This window comes from Sphaerodactylus townsendi, linkage group LG09 (assembly GCF_021028975.2).
Source record: "Sphaerodactylus townsendi isolate TG3544 linkage group LG09, MPM_Stown_v2.3, whole genome shotgun sequence".
NCBI classification, from domain to species: Eukaryota; Metazoa; Chordata; class Lepidosauria; order Squamata; family Sphaerodactylidae; genus Sphaerodactylus; species Sphaerodactylus townsendi.
This window is the reverse complement of record NC_059433.1, coordinates 85,651,435-85,675,088: the sequence shown is the minus strand read 5'-3', so window position 1 is coordinate 85,675,088 and position 23,654 is coordinate 85,651,435. Positions and strand designations below refer to the sequence as shown.

Here is a 23,654-nt window from a genome sequence, read left to right as displayed (position 1 = left end):
TCACCCCAGTGGTGGGATTCACACATTTTAACAATAGGTTCCGATGGTGGTGGGATTCAAATAATGACTGCTAAAAAGTATTAATATTAATACTTAATAAATATTAATACTTAATAAAATATTAATACTTAATAAAAATATTTTAAGTATTTAAAAAGTGTTATTTTCCTCAGTTCTCTGAACTGAGGAAATTTTAACAACAGGTTCTACAGAACCTTCGGAACCCCCTGAATCCCACTGAATCCCACCTCTGTCTCACCTTCATTGGCATCATTTTCCTTCCTTCAGCCCCTTCACAGCTACCATTTTCCCCATTCTGCCACCGGAAGACTTTCAGAAGGCTTTTTAAAAAAAAAAAATGGAAATGGTAACAATTAGTGATGCCAGAAGCAAGCTGTCTAAAAGTCCACCAGTGGTGTAGTGGGGGTGAGGGGAAACCAGGGGAAATGGTAGCCACAAGAAGGAAGTGTGTGGAAAACTACAGTGAATGCAAAACAGAGAACTCTCATAAGGCACATCCAGGTCCAGTCTCTGTATCCTAAAGGATCTCAATTTTTTGCCAGGCTACCAAGAAAAAAATTCTGTTGAGAAAGCAGAAAGACAAAGACAATGGCAGGTTTTAATTCTTATCTATTTTCAGGATCTCTAAGCAAATCTACCGTATATACTCGTCTACAAGTCGACCCGAATATAAATTGAGGCACCTAATTTTACCACAAAAAACTGGGAAAACTTACTGACTCGAGTATAAGACTAGGGTGGGAAATACAGCAGCTACTGGTAAATTTCAAAAATAAAAATAGATACCAATTAAAATGTTTTTGAATATTTATTTCAAAGAAAAACAGTATGGTATCAACAATAACTTTAAAAGTTCTGAAGTGGAATATATAACTCTCACAGACAGTATCTCTTCAGAGCTCTCATAGGAAGATGCCTCAACAAGATTCTCCCTCTTTAAAAGTCCCTTACAGGCCTCTCCTTCAACACGGATAGCTTTTATCATTACACACAGTGAAGATGCTTCAGCATGCTGTAAGGGATTAAGCAGGGCCACTGCCCCAAAGCAAGTCTTTTGCAGGTCTGGCAAGCTCAGCCGGCTCACCTGCACAAGATAAGTCGAGGGGCTTTTCAGCCATCCTAAAAAATGTGCTGAAAAAGTAGACTTATACGCGAGTATATAAGGTAATTAGGTTTTGGAGCTTAAATTGGGACACTTGAACATGTCGGGTTACAACTTCTTAATGAAAACAAAGCCAATCATGAGAAAAGTCCCAACATATTACCATTATCAGAGCTCAAAGCTTAGATCGCCTGATATCATCAACACAAGGTTCAGGCAGATTTCATGAAAATCTGCTCCTCTCTCAGACATATGGAGATAATGACTTGGCGTGGTTCTTCAGACATGACTTTGCTGCTCTAATTTCCTCATTATGATAACAGGAGGAAAGCTGAGAAATTATACTCTGTTCAACTAATTACAAATTAGCCAACTCAATTTTTCAGTATTAATTTTTTATCACTTTGATATCATAGTTATCCACGGCTGCTTCTGAGAATTGTAATTTCCTGTCTGGTGCTGAAAATGGTCTTTTAGAGCTCCCTAGCTCCCTTCACGCCCCCAACTTGGATAACTCGGGCTAATCTGACCTTCTCAGATCTCAGAAACTTTGCAGGGCCGACCTTGGCTAGTATTTGAATGGGAGACCTCCAAGGAATATCAGGGTTGTGACATAGAGGCATACAATGGAACACCACCCCTGAATGTCTCTTCACTTGAAAACCCCACCCTGTTCGCCATAAGTCAGCTGTGACTTGACAGCAGGAAAAAAAGTTCTCCTTACAGATCTGGAATTTCCAGAATGCCTAGGAAGAGGTATTGACTTACAACAATCTACCCTGTCATTTAAATAAGCAAACTCATGTTATCTTCCTGTATATGTTGTATCTGGACTTGGTGCAAAGTACCAAGAGTTGGAGCTGTCCAGATTTTACATTAAACGTTTACCTTCTCACTACACTTCCTACTGCACATGTCTTTCCCCCAGGCAAGTCCCTTAATACTCGGTGTAGTCAATGGTCAAACAAGACCTCCTTTACAATAGTGGAAAAGCAGGTTGTGTCCAACCCTATATCCTTCCCCATTAGCACAATTCTGAAGGCTGTTCTTTTCACTCTTGCCTTTGAAAGACAATGTCAGGAATCAATGGGCCAACCACTGGTTTTTTAAAGCCTTTTCTCCTGTGGAATCCTCTTTCCTATGAAACTTAAAAGGGTGTTGTAGGCTCACATGGGCTTCTCCTCCACTCCTTCCCAATTCTTGACCCCAGGATGATTTGAGCCCAACAGCACCTTACAGATCAACAAGATTTGGGGGGTGGGGCATAAGATTTCAAGAGTCTAAGCTCCCTTCATCAGATAGTGGTGGGAATTGATATTTCTGAGTCCTTTTATCCCAGTCAAAAGATGGGAGGGGTGTTGCAAGAAGGAACACAGGATACAGAAATACAATGCACATAGTAATTACCTTGTTTAGGACGGAGAGGCAATACTTGGGGGCAGAAAATTTATTTATTTATTTATTTATATTTTAGATTTCTAGGCCGCCTCTTCCCCGAAGGGCTCGAGGCGGCTCAACAACATGGCTGTCATCAACAGCAACTCAATAACATAATAACATAATAATAATAATTAAACAAAATGAGCATCTGTAATGAGATAAAAATCCTGGGACCCTATTCAGCTCTGGGAAGTCCATGGTACTGAACTTGCAAATGACTTCATGTTGTTGTGATCTCTGTTCTCTGATCGAGGACTGCCACTCTTAGGTCATCAATGTTAATTTTTGCTTTTAGATGACACTAAATCCTACTTCCCTGGCTTTTATCATTTCCCCTCTGACAAAGCAGCACAAAACCTGGCCATACTGGAATCCAATTGGTTCTACTATTTGGGAAGTTGCAGCATCACAGTAGAGACCATGATGTCCTTCTGTGTGGATACGGCATGATGACAGCATTGCAACAAATCCACGTTAAAGTGCTCTGGGAACATCCCCTGGGATGAGGTCATCATTTCTCATCACTGCATCACTGAAGTCCTTGTGAGCTATTAGAATTCAATGGAACATAATTGGGTCCCCAGAGAGACAATTCTAGAGTGCTAAAACTTTTCCAGAGTGAAACTGTGTGCCTTTCTGCCTTCTTCAGAATTCGGCCTCAGTGGCTGCCTCGAAGAGCCCCTAACAACAACCCTTTCTAAAAAAGGACAGTTTCTGCCTAGCAGACACACAATGAAATGACTTCCCCTAGGCCAACGTAATGTAGCTTTATCAGGAACAGATAAATTTTCTGTCATACAGGAGTCCTTTGGAGGTTGTAACATTGTGATGGGAGAAGATGGCTGAATAATGGCCCTGCCTTCCTTCAGAGTATTTGGCTAGATGGCCTTTTGATCCTACCAACTCCATGGTTTTGGTTTCAGCTGTATCATTTTGTATACCAGAAATGAGAAAAAGTTGTCAGAAGTAAACATCAGAAATGAAGACAAGGTTCTTGTATTATCATTCCTGATAGGTTGCACTGTGTTGGAAGAAAGGGACTTTACGCTGTTTCCTGCCTCATCCTACAGAGGGGCTTTTTACTAGTGAGCTAGTGGCTAGATAGGGACTTAGGAATTTGTCACCTTTACTCTATCATGCTGACTCTATAACTTTGATGTAGACTGATATAGGGACTTCCTCCCTTGCTTCCATCTCCTTCTCAGAACTTCTCCATCTTACTTCCACCATGCCTAGGAAGAGGATGCATGCCTCGAGCATCCGCCTCCATCCAGCTAGAATAGATTAGTTAGTGAACCTGTCTCTCCATCTTTCTATCCAGAATGGAGTTCACTAATAAATACTCTTTTTATTAGATTAGAAACTACAAAACGACTACTTGACTTCTTTTGTAGTCTGGAAGTTCTCTATAGCAAGCCTTACCACGGCTATCGCACGGTGCAGGTGCCCAGGTAAGCTTCCCTGTGTTCAGCCTCTGTGCCGCTCTGCTACTTTTGCAAGGGAAACACACGCACCAGGTGTGGTTCTCCCAACACACTGGAAGTGGTATTCCCAATGAGTATACAGAAGGCATGAGAAGACTCAAGGCAGAAAGGCAGAACAAGGACCTCAGTGCTCTCATGACCGTCTAACATCTGAAAACTGCTCGTGGAGATGCACTACAAAGGATGACATCACTGTACCTATCTTGTTAAAAGAGCTAGCAAGCACTGATAGTAAAGTACGGTGACTTTTAGACAGTAGAGCAGGAGACTGTAAACTGCTTGGATCATAGACTGCTACTATTTCTGCAACATTTAAAGGGATGATATAATGTAAGCAGGCAAAATGCATGCTTCTTTAACGTGTACTCGTCACACAGCTGAGATGACTCAATCAATTAGCCTTGCTCAGTCGGTAGAAGGATTTTTAACATTACAGAGGTTTGAGGCATGAACCCACCGAAAAGCAGCTTCCACCCCATTGCTGAAATATTGGAAGGGCCTTTGTGTAACCACGACCATAAATACAAATATTTTTTCTTACTCCTGCATTGTAGACGTTAAGAACTCAGTTTTTAAAAAAATACAAAACCCATTCCTGGAGTCTGATAATTATGGAGAACAAAAAGATTGTCAAACTTTAACAGTGTATATTATGGGAACTCACAAAACTTTTGTACCTTCATCTGTCTCACCAAAGAGCAGGCAGGCATGAGTGTTAAGATCACAGCAGGGGAGCCGGCAAAAGCACTCTCCTCATTCCAGCTGGCAGTGACTTTATGCCGTGCCATTCTTTGGAAAGAAAGCCGTGTATCAAGGCTGCAGTGACAGATGCTTTTGAAACGTGGTTTCTTCTGGCTTCTCTTATGGGAAAAACTTGCGGGGGGGGAGGTGGAATCTCAGAGGGCTGGTCCAAATGATACTGGTGGAAATTCAGCACCCAACACCAGGGGTGGATTTCTTAACATTCATAGCTCTACTACAAATAAAGTATTCTCCCCCTCTCCATTAGAAAACTTTACATCTACTCTTTGACCACTGCCTTTCAGATATTGATTTTCTATTTTGCTTCATGATAATGTATTTGCAAGTGTTGTTTTCAAGGGGTTATGTGGAAGATTGGTGACCATTGATAACTTATATGGAAAATAGATCAGAATATACAAAATTATTAAAACACTGTAAATGTTAATAATTGCTATCTCCTCTTTATGAAAAGAAATTAAGTTAAAGGTTAAAGGAAAATTAAGGGAAAGAGTATTAAATGTTGGAATGTTCATCATTTGGGAATATTTGACTTTGACTTTGTGAAAGCTTAGTTGGAAGTCTGAAATTTTTTTAAGGATTATACAATAATAATTTAATTAAAATGTAAGAACATTATGTTGTATTAAGTCTACCTATGTTGTAGATGGCTTTTAATACTTTGTTAAAGGTAGAAATATTGATATTGTTTTTTCTTTTTTGTTGTTTTTTTGCATTGATTGTTTTAATTGTAATTGTCTTAATAAAGATCTTTTTAAAATTAAAAAAATAACAATAAGAAAGTGTTGTTTTCAAGGGGGTAGGTTTACGTCACCTAAAGTCAAACTGAATTCACTGAAATATGGATGACCATGATTTCTAACATGAACTAAACTAGAAGGATCTAACCAGTAAAGCCAGTGATGAATGGATACTATAGCATTTTAGTTCAAGTTTTTACAATATGTCAGTCCTGAAAATATTGACCATTCAATAACAAACAGTACAATCATAAGCCGTTTTATAATCTACGTCCAGTGAAGTCAATGAGCTTAGCAGGGTGCTTACGGCAGCACTAAATGGAACCTCTGTGCTCAAAGGTATTATGTTTCCAGTTTTAAGTTGCTGCCAACCAATAGGACAAAATGGCTGTTACCTTCTCACAGGTGATCTAGTTAGCATGTGTTGGGGACAGAATGTGAGACTTCCTGATTCTGTGGATAGATGTAGAAAAGTATGGCTGGCATGTCAGCCATAGATGCTGGCGTAGAATTAGAAGCAAAAACTACCAGACCATGGCCACACAGCCCACAAAACCCTAAACAGCCAGATGATTCTGGCTGTGAAAGCCTTCGACAATACATGGTTATCATAATCTTTGACACTTGAGGAGACATTGTATTTATGCTATAGTTTTAAATTAATTTAATAAACATTACCTCTTCCAAAGGAATCTTGGAGAACTGCACTCCAGTGATAGGGCCTCAGAATCCATAACAGAATTCTCATCAGCCTTATCAAAGTACAATTTCCAGAATTCCTTGGGGGAAATGGGGAGACCATGACTGTCAAACTGGTATTTCATATATATATAACTTGGTAGGGTACACAAACCTTTGGTCTCACAGTGTATGCCCCTCATTTTTTCCAGTGGGAATAATAACAGTTCTCTCTTGTGATTGTATAGTGAAAGAAAAGATTAATGAACAAGGAACCCTATACCAGAATTTCTTCCAACTTGTTGCTTTAGACAAACGATGCACTTCGCTAATGTCAAGCACAAAGTGTCTGGTTAGTGCCCTTAAGATACTATTATTGTGGGAAAAGAATACACAGTTCAAAATCACTCAGATGCTACATTCATTTTTTTTTCTAATGCAGAAAAGCTGCAAGCTACGTCAAAAGCAGAACACATTTAAAAAGATTATTTTAACCCTGTGTTTTCTTTTTAACCCGATTTCTGTTGCTTCTCTTTTTCTCTGTATAAGAAGAAGAAGAGTTTGGATTTATAGCCCCCCTTTCTCTCCTGTAGGAGACTCAAAGGGGTTTACAATTTCCTTGCCCTTCCCCCCTAAAATGTTGAATATTAGTTTGAAATAATAGCATGTTTATAATGCTTTGAACCACCTGAGATGAATCAGACCACCAGAATCATGCACTTCATTAATCAAAACCACATACAAAACCACAGATATACAGTTTACAGTATGATGCTTATAGACATTAGACCTCGTTAGTGTTAGCAAAACAGATGAGTCGCTATATTAACATTAATCAGACACATAGCAATTCTGCCTGAGCCCTGATTTTATGAAAAAAATGCACATCCTTTTAGAACAGTGTAAATAGATACACATGAGGAAACAGAAGCCCAGAACTTATAAGCAATGCAACCTTTAAAAAAAATCTAAAATCCCAGATACAAATTAGAATCACCACTTTACACCATGAGTTGTATTCAGGTGAGGTTGAGCTACCTCTTAATTGCCATATGACTGAAAAGATCTCAGTTGTTAAATGGTGGTTGCATCTACTCTTTCAATGCAGATGGAGGAGAGCATTCTCACACCTCTGGGAATGTTTGTGCCATTCATTATGAACTGAGGTACACTTGCAGAGTGAACCACTCCCCTACAACAGAGGAATATCCATTCACAGCAACTCATTTGCAGAGGTATGTTCATTTTACTGCTGGCACCTCTCTTTACTATCCCTGGTGCTTTAGAAAAAAGGCCAAGGATAAAATGCACAATTGAATGGAGTTGAGAAGAATCAATGTCTGCCTTCAGTGGTGGGCGGGCGGGCGGGCGGGGGGGGGGGACAAATGGCACCCAGGGCAAAATGGTGCCCGGGCCCCACCTCCCACAGGCCCTGCCCCCTGCAGAGTCCCTCTGCCTCGTGGGTCTCCACCCCCCACTTATCTTAGAAAAAGCAGCCTGGCTGGGCACATTAGGCTGCTCCGGGCTTCTGCCAGCCCGGGGGGGGGGGGAGGGAGGGGTGTGAGTGGTGATTTTCCACCCCACACGTTATGCCAATGGCGCGCGCCTGGGGCAGGCGCCCCATCCCATGGTAGCTACGCGACTGCCTGACTTCCAGTGGATTGAATTCAGCCAGATTTTCTCCCCGTGGAAAAGAAAGGAATCATGCATGGACAAAGGCATATGTGATGAGGGAAAATGGGTTAGATGAAGTGAAAAAGATGGCCAGATTCAATTCACTATACAGTCATCATGAAGGAATCTGGGGGGAGTAAGATATATAGTGTAGACTTCCAATCTTCTTATCAGGAGAAATAAAACACAGCTGACAGTTTAACAGCATTTATTGAATGATATTCATGACGGAATGTGTTCCAACAGCATCTTATCTACAAGGAGTGTTGGCCGTGCAGAATATCTGTGCCTCTGTAAGATGCATAACATATTGCATCCCCTTTCTGGATACTGCTGCCCTTCTTTTACTGACGCACTACTTCGGAAAGGCACAGAAGCAACAGCCAAAATCTGGTTCCCCGCTTGGCTGCTGTATGCTTCCCTTGTGGTCTGCAGGATACAAGTATGGGGGGAATGTCCTTGCCTTTGTGAGTACGGAATGGCTGCCTGGAGGAACAAAAGAGAGACAGAAAAGGGAGATGCAGAAATAATAACACAACAGAGAAAGAGTGCCTAGGTGTTCTTCCATTCCAAATGACCCATCCCCACTCCTTATTCTGTCAATGATAATGCCAATGCATGGAGATTCATCTATTGAAAAGAGTTCATGTAGCCACTGAGACAATACATACCCATCTTAGGTAAGGACTTCTACATTCTCTGGCTCTGATCCTGCAAAAAACAAGACAGCACATCTTGAGCATGGGGTTGATAGCAATACCAATAAGTGGGGTGATGTTTATCAACAATAATGACTGTGCTGCTCGTAGCCTTTCCTGGGATCACAGTGTGAGCTTGCCTGGGGTGGGGTGGAGGTTATGGTTAACATTCCCCCACCTGATTCCCACAGTGCATACTTACTTCAGTGTCCCTTATGTGGGAAAAATATGTCTAGAACATATTGAGGGAGGGAGAAGTCTTATACCTATGCACATCTTCTGCATTGCAGGGGTTAAGGAAGTCACTCTGGAACCTTTGCACAGCTCAGGGTGCTGTGGGGGAGGGGGGAAGGAATTAACTTCATCATAATTTAAAGAAATAGGAGTCATAATTTAAAGAAATAGCCTTCTTTTCCCTAGCGAGTTGCCCCCCGTCTGCTTACCCATGTCTTGCTCCTTACACCTCCAGGTGCAAGATGGAGTTGGGGCTCCTGATGGCTGTATATGCTTGGCATCCTGAAGTAAAACACCTGCCAGGTTTCTGAGAGAAGACAAGTGTCATTTAACTTCCATTCCTATGCTGTGGTGAACCTTGGGTGCTTGCTGTTTGTGTAGAGAGCTTTCTGCTGAGTGTTCCCTCTCACCAAAGTTCCTCATCACTCGTACGCTCATAGTTCCAAAAATCTTGGGTGGGGTAGCCTGATGTTCCCTTCATGACATGCATCTGGGACCTCCACTTAAAACTCAAAACTTTCTTACACAGCAAACAGTCATACATCATACAGAGAATCAGCAGAATGGCTCTTCTAGAGCTGTGTTGCCTTACTAAATTTTCATTCCAAAACAACCTAAAACGTCCGGAGGAGGGCGGTATATAAGATTAATAAATATTATTATTAGTAATAGTAATAATAATAATATTAAATACATAAAAAACAAACAGGACTTGTCCCACTTACCTGTACCTCCAAGCTCCACATGTTGGCGGCCTTTTCTGAATATAACCTATGTTAACATTGTCTGCACGATGCACAACCAGTACCCTGAACTGCTGCAGAATACAGGTTCTGTGTACAAAGTCTATGTATGCGTAGATAATAGAGCCCATCAACACAGGGAAGTTGGAAGCACAGCTGACCAGTAGGAGCTTTTCCAGTCATTCTCCATGCATTCATAACATACAGAATTTTCTTCTGCATGCCACTGTAGAAGCCCAATACTGCATAGGCTCTACTTGTTTTATAACGCAAACCTGAGCAGATTTACACCCTTTAAAGTCCACTCAAATGATAGAAATGCACAGTTCTATTTAGGACTGCAGCATAAATTTCATGCCTGTTTCCGCTGCAGATTATAAAATCAGTGGGGCAGGAGGAAGCGTGCACACCTGGACAAATGGCTGCGCCACTCATTTTATCCCACGCAATCCCAAATAAAGAGCAGGCATGAATGAAGAGCACCATGTTCTGGCCGCACGCAAAGACGAAAGAGTTCTAGTTGACTAATGCAAATGGATGACAACAGAAGCAGCAGCATTTGCATAGTACCATAAACTCTTAACGTTCGTTGTGTCAATTACCCTTGCAACAAAACTAAGCCTGGGGCATGTTCTTCATGGGTAAGGAAACATGGTCCACCCCAGTCTGACAGCTTAGAAAAGCAAAAGAACAGGAAAAAGGCAAAGGAAAGAAAGAACTGACATTAACGACACTTTGGAGAGCAAGAGAACTTGAACACTAGCTGTCAAAATCTGCTCCGTGCTGCCCTGACCGGGTGCCAAGCGCTGGAAGTCATGCCATGCCAGCGTGAGAAGAGAAACCCGGGAAGCTTTTATAAATCTCCTGGAGGAGGGCAGGTCTGAGGTTAACAGCTAAAGCTGCTTTCTCCAGAGCTGAATGAGCCTTAACCTTCAAGCTGCAGATCTGCCAAAGGGCTGCACTTGCAGAGCAGAAAATCCTGAAAAACTGCAGAGGGAATTCGTTCATCCTCAATGACTGGGTGATGGGCGGGAGAACGGAGCAGCTTTCCTGAGATGAAATGGTGGACAAATGGCAAAGGAGAACGGACCTTGTTCCTTTCAAGGTTTCAGCAGGCCCCATACAAGTGATCGGCTGCACTTAGTCACATATACCCTCTTTAACTGAAAAGTAGAGGTGCCCTCGTCTTGGCATATGATCATTTGAAAGGGAGTAACTTTAGTTTTGGCAGTGAAAGTGACAAATTTGTTGAATGATGTATCAGAAAAGAAGAAGAGTTTGGATTTATACCCGCCCCCACTTTTCTCTCCTGTAAGGAGACTCAAAGTGGCTTGCAAACTCTTTCCCCTTCCTCTCCTCACAACAGACACCTTGTGAGCTAGGTGGGGCTGAGATAGTTCTGAGAGAACTGTGACTAGCCCAAGGTCACCAAGCTGGAATGTAGGACTGGGGAAACAAATCTGGTTCACCAGATAAGAGTCCATCACTCATATAAAGGAGTGGGGAATCTAGCCTGGTTCTCCAGATTAGACTGCTCTTAACTACTATGCCACGCAGGCATTGCTGAAAACAAGTCACTAGGCAACGTGTAGCACAGTTACACTTGTAGGACAGGTGAGTGTTTGAAAAGGCCTTGAAAATATACATTACCTGCCAAAATATCTCCTTCATATACCAGTAACTATCCTCCTTTGCACCTAGTCACCTTACGTACACTTACAGTGCAATCCTAAAAGCAAATTCCTGGGAGTCAGCTCCACTGAATAAACCTAAGTAGGATTCTGAGTATTGTGGCTTAAAATTTCACTCATGGTCTCTTTATTCTTCCTTTTTATTTTCTTCCTTAGCCTATATCATTAGCAGATATATTTTTCTCTCCATTAGGACCACTGCAATATACAACACCTACCCACCCACCCCCGAAAACTAGATTTCTGAACTCTGATTCTAGTCACATATAATTGACAGAGATATCCTAAGCAAAGTTGTACCCCTCTATAACACCGACTGGGAGTGCAATATATGAATGTTAATTTCTCCAAGAGGTATACAATATTATAATACAAGGAAACTAATAACACAAAACCAAAAGCAATACAAGAATTTTCAAGTTTTTAGTGGTGGCCTCGCTTTATTTTTTTTCCTGGATGATACTGGCAATCTAGTATTCATTATTACGTAATTAATTTTTACCTCCACCTTTCCCCAACCTAAGTTGGGTTCACCAGTTTAATCTGGGATCAAAATAGTATGGATTGCCCTAACACATGACTTTCATTGAACAACAGACACGGGGAATATAATATTCTAGAATATTCTAGAGGCACTGTGCCTTAGAGCATTTTGCAAGACCCACTGGGAAACAGGTGCCATCATTAAGAAATACTTATACATCTTGCTTTCCTAACAAATAGCGCCTTAAATGCTAAACCTTTAAAGGGAACTAGAAGTCTGGGAACAATCTCTTGTTAATTTCAGTGAAAGTGACTGATAAACCAAGATTTCTGGTGCTTTGAGGCAGAAAAATTGGAGGGGCAACAGTCCCATGCAGCACCCAAGAGGAAAAATGTAATAATTAGAAAACAGACTGTCATGTTTTTTTAATGGAGATTGAAATCTTTGTTTTGGAGTGGCCATCATATTCTACTTCGTGGCAGCATCATCACAGATTAGACTAATTATGGCGGAATGCACTTTTAGTTGAGAAATTACTAGAGAATGAAAATGCATTAATTCATGAGCTGAGAGCCTTGACCAAATTTAATCGCTCAGTTATGTTTTAGCACAGCCTAAGGATGGATTATTTCTCTGATTCAGTTCCAGATTTTTCACATGGGAAACTATTGTATTAACGCTGCAGCAATAAGTGACTGTTTTATGGGTTTATTTGACTCCTCCCAGATCTGGCTTCTGCTAAGCCACCAGACCATACTGAGACAGGAATGCATGAAGCCAAAGCTAAGCCAAGGGAAAAAACTCCTGTGGATTACCACTAATATTACAACTACACAAGCAAGGGGGATGCCTGGGGTTGGATCCAGAAATGCAGGAACAGAAAGAAAAATGTACTTAGTGCAAGCAGTAGTTCAACAACCCTTACAACACGCAGCACGTTTACATGTTCATGCAATAAAAATGTGTAGCGGGAGCAACGAAATGTACAAAGATGTTGTACATGGTATCAGTTAGTTTTGAAACTGGATCAGAAGAAATTCCTTGAGTATATGGAAAATTTCCATGGGATCTAACCCCAGATCTGTTGTCAGGAGCTCATTTCTACATAGGCAGTTATCATTAGCACACTATTGTATGTAGACTTCTCTGCGTGGTAGGGAGAGAACATATAGAAAGAACATAAGCCAAAATGGTACATGGCAAAGGTATTTTGCATGGGGAGAATGCTCAGGCAAGGCCCAGAATCCTGGCTAATCATCTTTAATGCACCTACTGGGATGTGTAATGGTTTTGTATAGTCTGATCTCATCACATCTCAGAAGCTAAGCAGGGTCAGAACTTGGATGGGAGAACCACAAAGACTCTACCACCTCTGCTTCTCCCTGGCACTGAAAGCCACTTGCTGGGATTGTGATAAGTTAGTTGCTCCTTGAAAGCACATACATACATATCTGTCACACCTATTGGCCGGAGAGATATTACAGCAACATCTGAGGTGGAACAGTGATCCAGGACAACTCCGTATGAATGCAGTGCTCTACACTGCAAGCCACTGTAAACACTACAAACTACTATGCAGATCATCTACCACAGGAAGGTATCCCAAGAAGCCTTTCATAGTGACTGTAATGTGGAGACCAGTTCATAGCCACTCAAAGCTGGAAGAGCTCAACTGAATTACCATGTTTCTCTCCATTAAAATGTTATTAGTTTGTAAATACTAGTCATGCCCACCTTTCAGTGCCCTACCTAGCTGTAGCCATATGACTTGATACTAATTTTCTGACTCTGACTTAGCAGGGATATAACCCTATTTGTGATTAAGGATTCTGACCCAGACATTGGACATAATTCTGAAAGTATGTCCACAGCTACATCGGAACTATGGGACAGCTTCATTTTCAGTTCATTGGTTGCAAGTTGTTGGTGCACTGAAGCAAAACCAATTTGAATGTACAAAGTAGATTGCTCATCTGAACTCTACTGAATTCAGTGTTTATCAAAGCCTTACAGCTGGATGCACCTTTTAATGCAAAGGGGAAGAACATCAACCAGCTGTTGAATGTGACTCAACATCTGCAACTACACCTGGATTGGAGAAATAACCATCTACTGGATTTGGAGAGGCTGTTCAAATTCTAAGTGACTTTGGGAGCACGTCTACTCAGAAATAAGTCTCATTTGATTCAATGGGGCTTACTCCCAGGAAAGTGTTCTTAGGATTGCAACCTTCGACTCCAAAATGGTAAGACCATCTATCTAGTAAATATTGGTAAATTCTAAGTCTTAATTTTCTTTCTTTTTTTAAATCCTTGTGCTCTAATGTTCTGGATAGTTCATGTAGGTTCCATTACCCTTTTAACCTTACACTGCACACAGAAATTTCTCCACAAGTATCTGTGGCTCTCAGTGAATCATATGTCTGTAGGGAAATCAATAAACAAACAGTCAAAATGTATTCTTCTAAATGAAAGGGTTTTATAATGCCATCTGCAATCTAATGGATTGAGTAAGAACAGCATAATTATACATCTGCTTTTTTTGCTCTTATTAATGACTGTAAAATAAGCACAATATGCTGAAGGTTGTTGTCATAGTAACAGACACATGAGCCTAGCAATAACAAGGAGAAAAAACTGCAGTTACAATTCAAGGGAGAAAATCTCACATTTCCCCCAGGTATAGAAAAGAACTGAAAAATAAATAAATGCAAGCCTTTCTTTGCAACACAATGAAAAAAACTATTAGCAATTTAATAATCCCTTTTCATTATCCCAATCACATTAAATATGAATACAAAAGAGAGAAAATTATACATAAAACCAGAACAAAAAGTTCCTGTTTCAAGCCTAAAAAAAGATGTATCATGCTTTGATATGGTGGTAACCTACGTTATAGCTAAAATATATGCTTTTTGGACACCTCATATAGATAGGCTCCATGAAACTGACTGATGCAGCCACCAAATTCAGTGATGTGAAGCAGGGCCACAGACTTCGCCGTCATCAGTTGCAGGGAGAGAGCCAAGACTCACTGGTAGAACTTCAGCTTAGCATGCAGAATGTCCCAGCTTCAACCCCCAGCATCTCCAGTTAAAAGGACCAGGCAACTGACAGGTGACATGAAAGACCTTGACCTCAGTGCCTGGAGAGTAGACAGCATGGGCTGTGACAAATCAGTGATCTGACTCATTATAAGCAGCTTGATGTGCTGATTCAGGGACTAATCAGATGTAACACTTTGTCAGGTATATTTACAGGCACAGCAGGAGACTTACCAGTGCAATGGAGTGCGTCATCTTTAGCGTCGTCGTGATGTAGTGACATCACTTCTGGCAAGGGTTGCCAGCTCAAGATTGGGAAATACCTGGAGAGTTTGAATTTGGAGCCTGGAAGGGCAGGGTTTTGAGAAGGGAGAGACTTCAATGGGGTATCATATCATAGAGTACACTTTCCAAAGAGGCCATTTTCTCCAGATGAACTGATCTCTGTCACCTGGAGATTAGTTGTAAAAGTGGAAGATCGTAAGCCACCACTTGGACATTAGCAAGCATACACCTGACACAACCTGGAAGTGACATCACTACATAGAGCTGGCCCCCTAGCATTTCCCCAAAATTCCATTGTTAAATCACTGTCATGGTTTCACCAGCAATTATCCCCATTTCCCTTACAACTGACCCACTAAGTGGCAGGCGGTTGATGCTGGTTCTCCAGATAAGATCTCCTGGAATTACAACTGATCCCCAGACTACAGAGATTAGTTTCCCTGGAGGAAATGGCTGAATTGGAGGGTGGACTCTTTGGCATTATATCCCACTGAGATCTCTTTCTCATTTAACCAATCTGTACTGTAGACTATACTTCTAGATCACATCAATAATTAACAGAGCAAGAGAAAAAGAAAATACTAAGGACGTTTAAGTGCCAGGCCAAACAATTTCCCTTTATCCAAACTTCTAACAAAGGGGAACCATCTTTTCTAGCTGCTTTATGGTTTTCCAAGCCTGGGGGAAATTTTATCAGCGTTGTATTGTCGAAGGCTTTCAAGGCCAGATTCAACTGGTTGCTTTGAGTTTTTCGGGCCATGTGGCCATGGTCCGGTAGATCTTGTTCCTAAAGTTTCGCCTGCCACAGATGCAGGGGAAGTCTAGAAGATTTCAAACATTGTCATTCAAGATTGGAAAAGGGAAAGATTTAGATGCAAATCTTTAGGACTGGGGTGTTCAAGAATCCAGTCACTTGGGAATGAGAATTCATAATGATTTTCCTTTCAGATTGTACCCTACCACAGATAACCTTTTGCCTCAGTTTGGTCACTGGTAAGCTCCCTGTGGAGTAATGCCAGATATGTAAGGAACTGCTGACCTGTAGCTTCACCCATTTCTCATCCATTATAATATGCTGTATGCATATGTTATGACAGAGGTCCCCAATCGTGTTGAGCCAACGGGCACTACTGTAGCTTTGGGAAAGGTGACATAAAATGGCTGCAAAGGGGGGGGGGTGTTAACCCTTTTCATGTTTTAAAATAAAGTTTCAGTTAAGTCAGAGATGTCCTGGAATTACTACTGATCTCCTGACTACTGAGTTCAGTTCCCCTAATCAAAATGGCAGCTTTGGAGAGTGGATTCTACAGGATTATACCCTTCTGAGGTCCCTCCCCTCCCCAAACTCTGCCCTGACCAGGCTGAACCCCAAAATCTCCAGGAATTTCCCAAGTGAGCAACGCTACTGAGGAACAAGGGGGCATGTGAATGGAGCAAAGGAGAACAGAGGAGGAGGAAACATAAAAAACAAATAAGGAACGGGAGGGGCTGGGAAGCAGGGAAGTCAGCAGATGCCAGGAAAGACAAATGCAAGTGATTTAAGCCTACAGATGACTAGTTCCCCCCTGTAGTTGTACTTATCCTTGGTGGCTACAGGCGTGCACGCACACACACACCCCACACAATCACCATTGCCTCGTTCTCGCCAAGTTATTTTTCCATTGCTTTCTCTCCCATCCAACTCTATCAAACACTGTTGCAAACTAATTGACCGTGTGTCAGTTGGACTGATTCCCTATTTGTGTATTGAATTGATTGGTACGAGGTTGCATTTTAACACGATTTCTCTGGTTATGTGTATGCATTTCCACATCTGTATTTTAGGAAGCATTTTCAGCCTTAGAGATAACTTTTTGGCACAGAATTTTCCACTGCGACGTAAATATTAGATTCACTCAGCAGCAGCTTTAAGAAGAGATGGCAGGTAAAAAGGTGATACAAATCCCAAGAACCAAAGTTAGGAAAGTCTGAGCAGCAATAAGTCTGTAGTCAAGCCATTAGTTAGTATCTATTCACAAAGGTAAGTTGTCAGAGGGATGTGTTTGCCTGCACTCAGATGCAGAAAACGCATGCTGGAATGACTGAAACCACTGGCTACTCAGAGGAGCCACTATGTCTGTTCAAGAGGGGGCCAAGACCACGCCATTCAGAGGCGATGACCAGATGTAAAAGTGGACGGTGCTCCTATACTAGGAAAAAAACCCACCCCCATCTCAGTTAATTTGAATGAATGGATGTTGGGATAGTTTTTATCATTATTAGGACAGCCACTGCTATCCCTGCACAGCATTTTATTTTTGCAACAGAGTTGTCAGAAATTAGAACAGATGTTTAAATGTGAAGGGAGGGAAGTTTTTATTGCTGCTCTATTTCCTCTTGTGAGATTTGCTTACATTTTCCCTCAGTACAACAAAAATAACATTTTAGTGACTTCAGATCTACCTGGAAGAAGTCTGAATTTACTGCTCTTCTGAAGCATTAGGAGTCAAGGAAGTTGTGGTTCATGAAAGATCTCCCCCATCCCTTCCCTTAACTGAAGCTTTTGTGACTAAAAATTAGGCCAGCAAATGTATTGGCTGAGCAGCTGAATATTGTAACTATGCTGACAGTGGACTGAAACATGAACTCATTCTGTCAACAGAGAGTGACTTTTGATAGCTTTATATTTAACCATTAAAAAAATACCATTCACGTGTGCTTAAACAATACTACAACTCTCCTTCAAAAGTAAAGCCAGATTTCTCATTTGGTTCTTCTCTAAGATACAAATCACTCAGTCCTGAGGGAATAAGAAAGGGAACTTCTAGCAATGATGTGCTTCTCCCTGAATGCATCAATTCAGCTGTCAAAGCTCAGCAGCTTTAGGAAGCCTTGTGGCCATTTTGTTTTGTTTTCAGAGAACAAGATGACTCTATTCATTGGATAAGACAACATACTAATGGGAACTCTGGTATGCGCTAAGAGATCTGTAAACCAGTCCCTGATGATTCTTTATTCTAAAAACAAGAGACAACAAAGTTCTGTTGTCAGCTATGTAGAAACCCACTAGACTGGGCCCGCATTTTCCCTTTCTGCCAACACAACAGGAAGTGGGAAGACCAGCTGTACAGTACTATGTCTAGGAAACCATAGAAAGAGGAAGGATCTAGTCACAGATACACAGAACTTGAATGTCTGGTTTTACTGAAAGACTCAAGTGCCCACTGTGCTCTGCCCTTAACCTCTATGCTGATGGCTTGTATTGGCATATCAAGCAGCAGCAGAGCAATTCAATATTGAGTGTCCTGGAGAAGTGTCCCCTTTCTGGAAATAAATGAGAAGGCATAACCTAGGATGGTCCAATGTCAACATCACCTGTTTTTCTATTGTTTGAGGGTCGATTTGACATTGGTGGGCTAAAAATATGTAAAATAAGCAGCTTTTCACCTGTCTGTCTGGTGTACTGTTAATCCCACCCATCCTCCAAGGAAGTCAGGGAAGTGTACATGATTCTCCCATCCCCATTTTATCCTAACCCTGATCAACAACCTGAACAAGAAAGTGAAGTGACTGACAAACTCTTCTTCATGACAGAGTAGGAATTTGCATCTCACAAATCCTGTTCCAACACACTAACCATTGCACCACTCTAACTCTAAGATACAGATCACTGTTATGCCCATTGATCATTGGATCATGGCCCTAGCTGGTATATTTCAGATTTAGAGATAAAAGTAAAACCTTCCCAACAGTCCATCAATCCACAATGTCATAGAACTCCATGTTGCTTCCAGGCATCCTTTTAAAATCTAGGAAACCCAATTTGGATTTAGATTTACTTAGGTACAACTATTTAGTTTTGGAGTTGCTCAGTCCCAAAACTTATGCCTGGGACTTGGGTACCTAAAGAACCAGCGACAGGCTGATTCTGTTTGGTTTTGAAAGTTTGTATCTTTTTAAAAGATGATGGACTGAAAAATGTAAAGAGGTTTCAATAAACATGCAACATTTGGTAAATGGTGAGAAGAGAAGAAAAACTGGATGGAACTAGTAGTTTGTGTTAGTGGTAATTAACGTAGAGCCCCAACTCCTAAGTTTAAAAATGAAATCACATACAACCTCAAGAAAATATTTTCTGTGCTGGGAGATAACTTGACAAATAATCTTCAATAGTTTTTCTTCTTTTTGAGACCACAAAACAAAAGGGAAACCACAAGAGATACGTTTATCTGCAAAACAGCCAGGGTTTAAACACAGGGCATCTTACGCAATGCTTCCTGAATTGTCTAATATTACCCTTTTCCAGCACTAGAAGTTGCTGTCACCACTGCCCCAATCCTGCAAGAGATAGGCTTTTAATTATTACCAGCCAACAGATGCAGCTTTTCACTGGAAGTGCAGAAACAAGATTATGTAAGGGAATGACAGCATGCCAGAATTCAAGTAGAAAGGTCAAAAGAGTCACCATGTTGTGTCAGTTGAAGCATTAGAGAGTATTAGAGGCAGCAATGCCATTAGTACAAAATTTAATTGAAATTAGGATTTAAGATAATCTCAAACAAAAACACAGCCAGGCTGCCCTTAACCTTGGCACTGAAACAGTTTACGTACGGCAATTGTCCAAGTCTCTAAAGAAAAAAAGAAAAGAAAATGGGCCCAATCCAGCCAATGTTCAAGCATGTTTGAGTCCCACTGAGCGAAATGACAGATAGTTATGCACATGCTTAATACTGACAGGATTTTAAAGTGTTTGCTTTCAGCTAGATGGCATCTGCATATATGGGTAAGTGCTATTTTATCCACACCTCTGCAGTTTTAGCAAGAAGGCGACTTTGCTGTTGTACAGTTTTGCAAATTTCATCCGTGTAACTCAGTTATACACTTCATTAGGTAAATCTTTCAACTGTTTGAAATGGAGTTTCAGTTGCAGCTAAAGCAGCTGGGTACTTCACTTTCCTTTCAAGTCAACGGGTCACAGAGGCAGACGTCATGGTAGGAACAAACCACCAGATTCTTGGCTCGGCACAGGGCCCACCTCCTTCCCATAAATGCTACACCAAGAATGAAGACTTCCTGGTGAGTCTGAATCAAATGCTTTAACAAACTGAGAACTGTTTCTTGCCTACAGAGCAGGAATCTAAAAACAGGATGGATCCAGCCAACTTTTATGCTCAGTCTTACCCCATCCCCACCATGTAATCCAGCCTCATCACATGTGGTTCTATCTGTACAGGTTGCATTATCCACATTTATGCCATTTTGTTCATTTGGTAGACTGTCCTGAATTCAAAAAGATAAGGTGGGATAAAAATATTTGTTCAAGTATATCTTGCTTTTCCTTGTGGCTCAAGACAGCTTATATGTAACGGTTAAAACTTTACAAGTTAGAATCAATGGAACGAAACTCTAGATGACCTCCAAAAAGATGTCTGCAACTTACACACCATCAAAATCTTGGGGAACAAAATGGACTTGAAGCATCTGATGACGATTTCTAATGGTGGTGCTCCCCTCACTTCCTCAGGGAGCCTCATTTTACAAAGAGGGAGCTGCAACAGGCCCCCCATTGATGCCAGGTGGGTCTCTCCTTGAGTGGGGAAACAGCCAGCAGGTAGTTGCCTAAAGACTGCAGTTGGTGCATGGGATCATATGAGAGGACACAGTCCACTAAATACATGGGCCTTAAGCCCCTTTAAAGGTCACCACCAGCATTGAACTTAGAAACAAAATGGCAGCCAATGTAAGTGTTTCAGAATGGGCAACATACATTCCCAGTGCCAGTCTCTGACAATAATCAGGCTGCCACATTCTGGACCAGTTGTAGTTTCCAGACTGTCTTCAGGGGTAGCTCCATGTACTGAGTCCTGCAGTAATCTAGTCATGAGGTTATGGAAGCACGGATCAGTTGCCTCTAGGTAACAACAGAGCTGGCAAATCAGATGCAGTCGATAGAAGGTGCCCCTGGCCACCATGCTAACCTGCTTTCCAGTGGTCAATAAACAAGACTACCATGGGAGAAAGATGTGGTTTAACCTAAGATAATACTGGAAAAGCAAACCATAGTTCCTGCCAGAATTGCATTAGTTATAAATTTAAACGGTTTCAAATGACAAACCCAGCACATTCAGTCAACCAAACATTTTACATGGAATTGAATATACAAATAATTAGAAACTAATGCTTTTCTCAATGTTCAAAATAATAAGAGGACAGATCATTATTTTCAGGCAGTAGCCAATTCAAGGTACAAATGCATTATTATGTGTTTCCCTGAAATCTCATTCTTTGAATTTGAAATATCCACAAATAAAATGATACAACAGTGGTGAAATACTTGAACTAACGAACAGGAAGTCTCTCGTTCAAATCTTCCACAAGTTCATTAGGCAGCAGATAAACGGCCCTCACTCAGCCTGGCATTCTTTCCCAGGCTTACAAAAACTCATATAATGTAAACAGATGAGACATACCATTACTTTACAAGGATATGGAGCCAACATGAGACAACCTTTAAAAGAGGTTACTGGCATTTGATACAAATGCTGCAAATTTCACTGTGAATATGTCCGAGGGTCAAACTTACCAAGTTTCAAGATGGCAATCAGATGTCAGCTGATCACTCAGTCTTATGGTTCATGCCGAGCAGCTACGAATGCCTACCAAACCAATTTAATTGGGTCTTCCCAAAATTGTGCATCGTGTGTTTAGATGCTGCTGATTTAAACTGACTGGTAGCCATTAACATCAGCAAGGACTACTCAAACAAGCACCAAAGGGAAGGTAACTGATTTATATGATTTGAGAGTAATCTGTCTGCTTAAACAATTGTCTGCTGTGCAGTTAGGCAGCAAGGATGGAAAGGTAGTGGACTTTAATTAGGTTGTGTGAGAGCAAACATGCATGGAAAGCCAACTGCACTGTATTCCATGGTTAAGGCAGAACACAGTGAAAACAACCTGTTGAACACTCATCTAGAGACACAAGATCAAACAGATCATCCATTGGGGTCTGTCTGCAACTGGCAAAGAGGGCACAAGCCGAAATTGTGGGTATTTGTACATCTCAAGTATTTGAGGCAGTTGAGTCTCACTGACTTAAAGGGGAATCAATCCAAGTATTAACATTAAACCAGGCCAAGGATGCATCTGATGATGGGGTAGTTATGCCACAAAACATCCTCACTGGCATAATTTATGAACTCCTGCAGGGCAGAAAAAAATATTGTCAACTGTTAACTAAACAGCAGTCATGAAAACAGTAAACGAACAGAACCAGTGCCAACGTCTCTTTAGCAAAGCTGTTGCTCAGTTACCCAGTGTCCCCTTTAGAGAACCTAAACGCAATCAATTTCAGGAAGTCTGTTTCGTGGAAAAATGTCTCAGCTGCTCAATAAAATTTGAAACAATAACATTTAGACATTCAGAATTTTTTAATGCAGCTTTATTAGCACCTTTTTGCCTTGTAGTGGGATAAAGGAAAAAATTAGAGCATCTGGGTTCTCTGTTGCGGCTCCCGCTGAACGAAATAATGAGGTCGGGAAGGCTTAGCAACGACAGTTTCCCCACTCCCAGCGTCTAATTCCCATCAGCACTGTGGCAGCGGGTGGGAGGAAAAAAAAGATTAAATAATCATGATTAGTGTGACAGCATTATGGCTCTTCTGAGGAAAATCCACAAGTGACTTTAGCTCTCCAGGAATCTCTGGAAACCATGGTAAAACCAGGGGTTGACTGGGAGGAAAACGTGGCCCTGGGTTGGGACCTGCCCATAATTGAGGGGAGGAGGCCTGGCACCTAACTCATTTGGGCTGAAAGCAGCCCTCCCCAGGCTGGGAGCTGCTTTCCTTGGGCCAGATAAGACTCGAACAGGTGGGAGTCATCTTCTGAAGGCCAAATGACCCTGTCCTTCCCTGGGCCAGGTACAGCTTGCTTCACCCAGGAGTGAGCTTCTCCAACCTGGTGTGGCTCTTCTTCCTTGGGCTGGAGCAGACTAAGTTGGGAAGCGGGGGAGGCCCCTGACCCAGGTAATTCTCTGGTGGCTATAATGGCCACTCTGCCCTTGTAGAATTCTGTCTCACTGACTGTATCCCCCAATTCCTTGCCTCTCCCAATTCCTGTCCAACACTCTCACTGTCCTAACATTTCACAAACTATGCAAAAATGAATTATCCAGGATGGTATTTTTACAAAGTTAATAAGACTTTACTGTAATGGAATTGATTCAGAAAGAATGTTTTAATAAAGGGAAAGGGACTGTGAACTCCACTATTGTGTACAGAATATACTATCTGTTGCTGCATGTATTATCCTGTTATATAATTTCTGCATTGTTTAATATACCATCTTATTTACCTAAGCTTTGTTTCCTCTTTGTTCCAGATTTGTACCTGGTTTTAATTTCCATGCCCTCGCCATATTACATTGCTCATTGGATGTCCCATCCTACTGAGTGAACTGAATTATCCTGTGTAATCCACCTTGAGTCTCAGTGAGAAAGGTAGACTATAAATAAATAGACAGGTATGGAGGACATGAGCCTGCCTCATACTGATTCCTGTTTTGACAGGCAGCGGCTCTCCAGAGAGGAGTGGTCTTTCT

General features: G+C 41.4%; 1 protein-coding gene across 5 annotated transcripts in view; it reads right to left on the bottom strand.

The window, feature by feature from the left end:
* The window catches only part of NCALD (neurocalcin delta), a 60,249-nt gene that overhangs the window by 18,366 nt on the left and 18,229 nt on the right, over positions 1-23,654 (bottom strand). Inside the window, exons 2-4 of one of the 5 annotated variants that reach the window (XM_048508248.1) lie at positions 9,043-9,140; positions 8,573-8,612; positions 8,365-8,387 (exon numbers count right to left, since the gene is read on the bottom strand). The exons of 2 other annotated variants lie outside the window; for them this stretch is intronic. The gene's annotated coding sequence lies outside the window, so the exon portion shown is untranslated. The remainder of the gene's footprint in view (positions 1-8,364; positions 8,388-8,572; positions 8,613-9,042; positions 9,141-23,654) is intronic. 2 more of the 5 variants (XM_048508250.1, XM_048508251.1) reach the window with 2 other exon arrangements.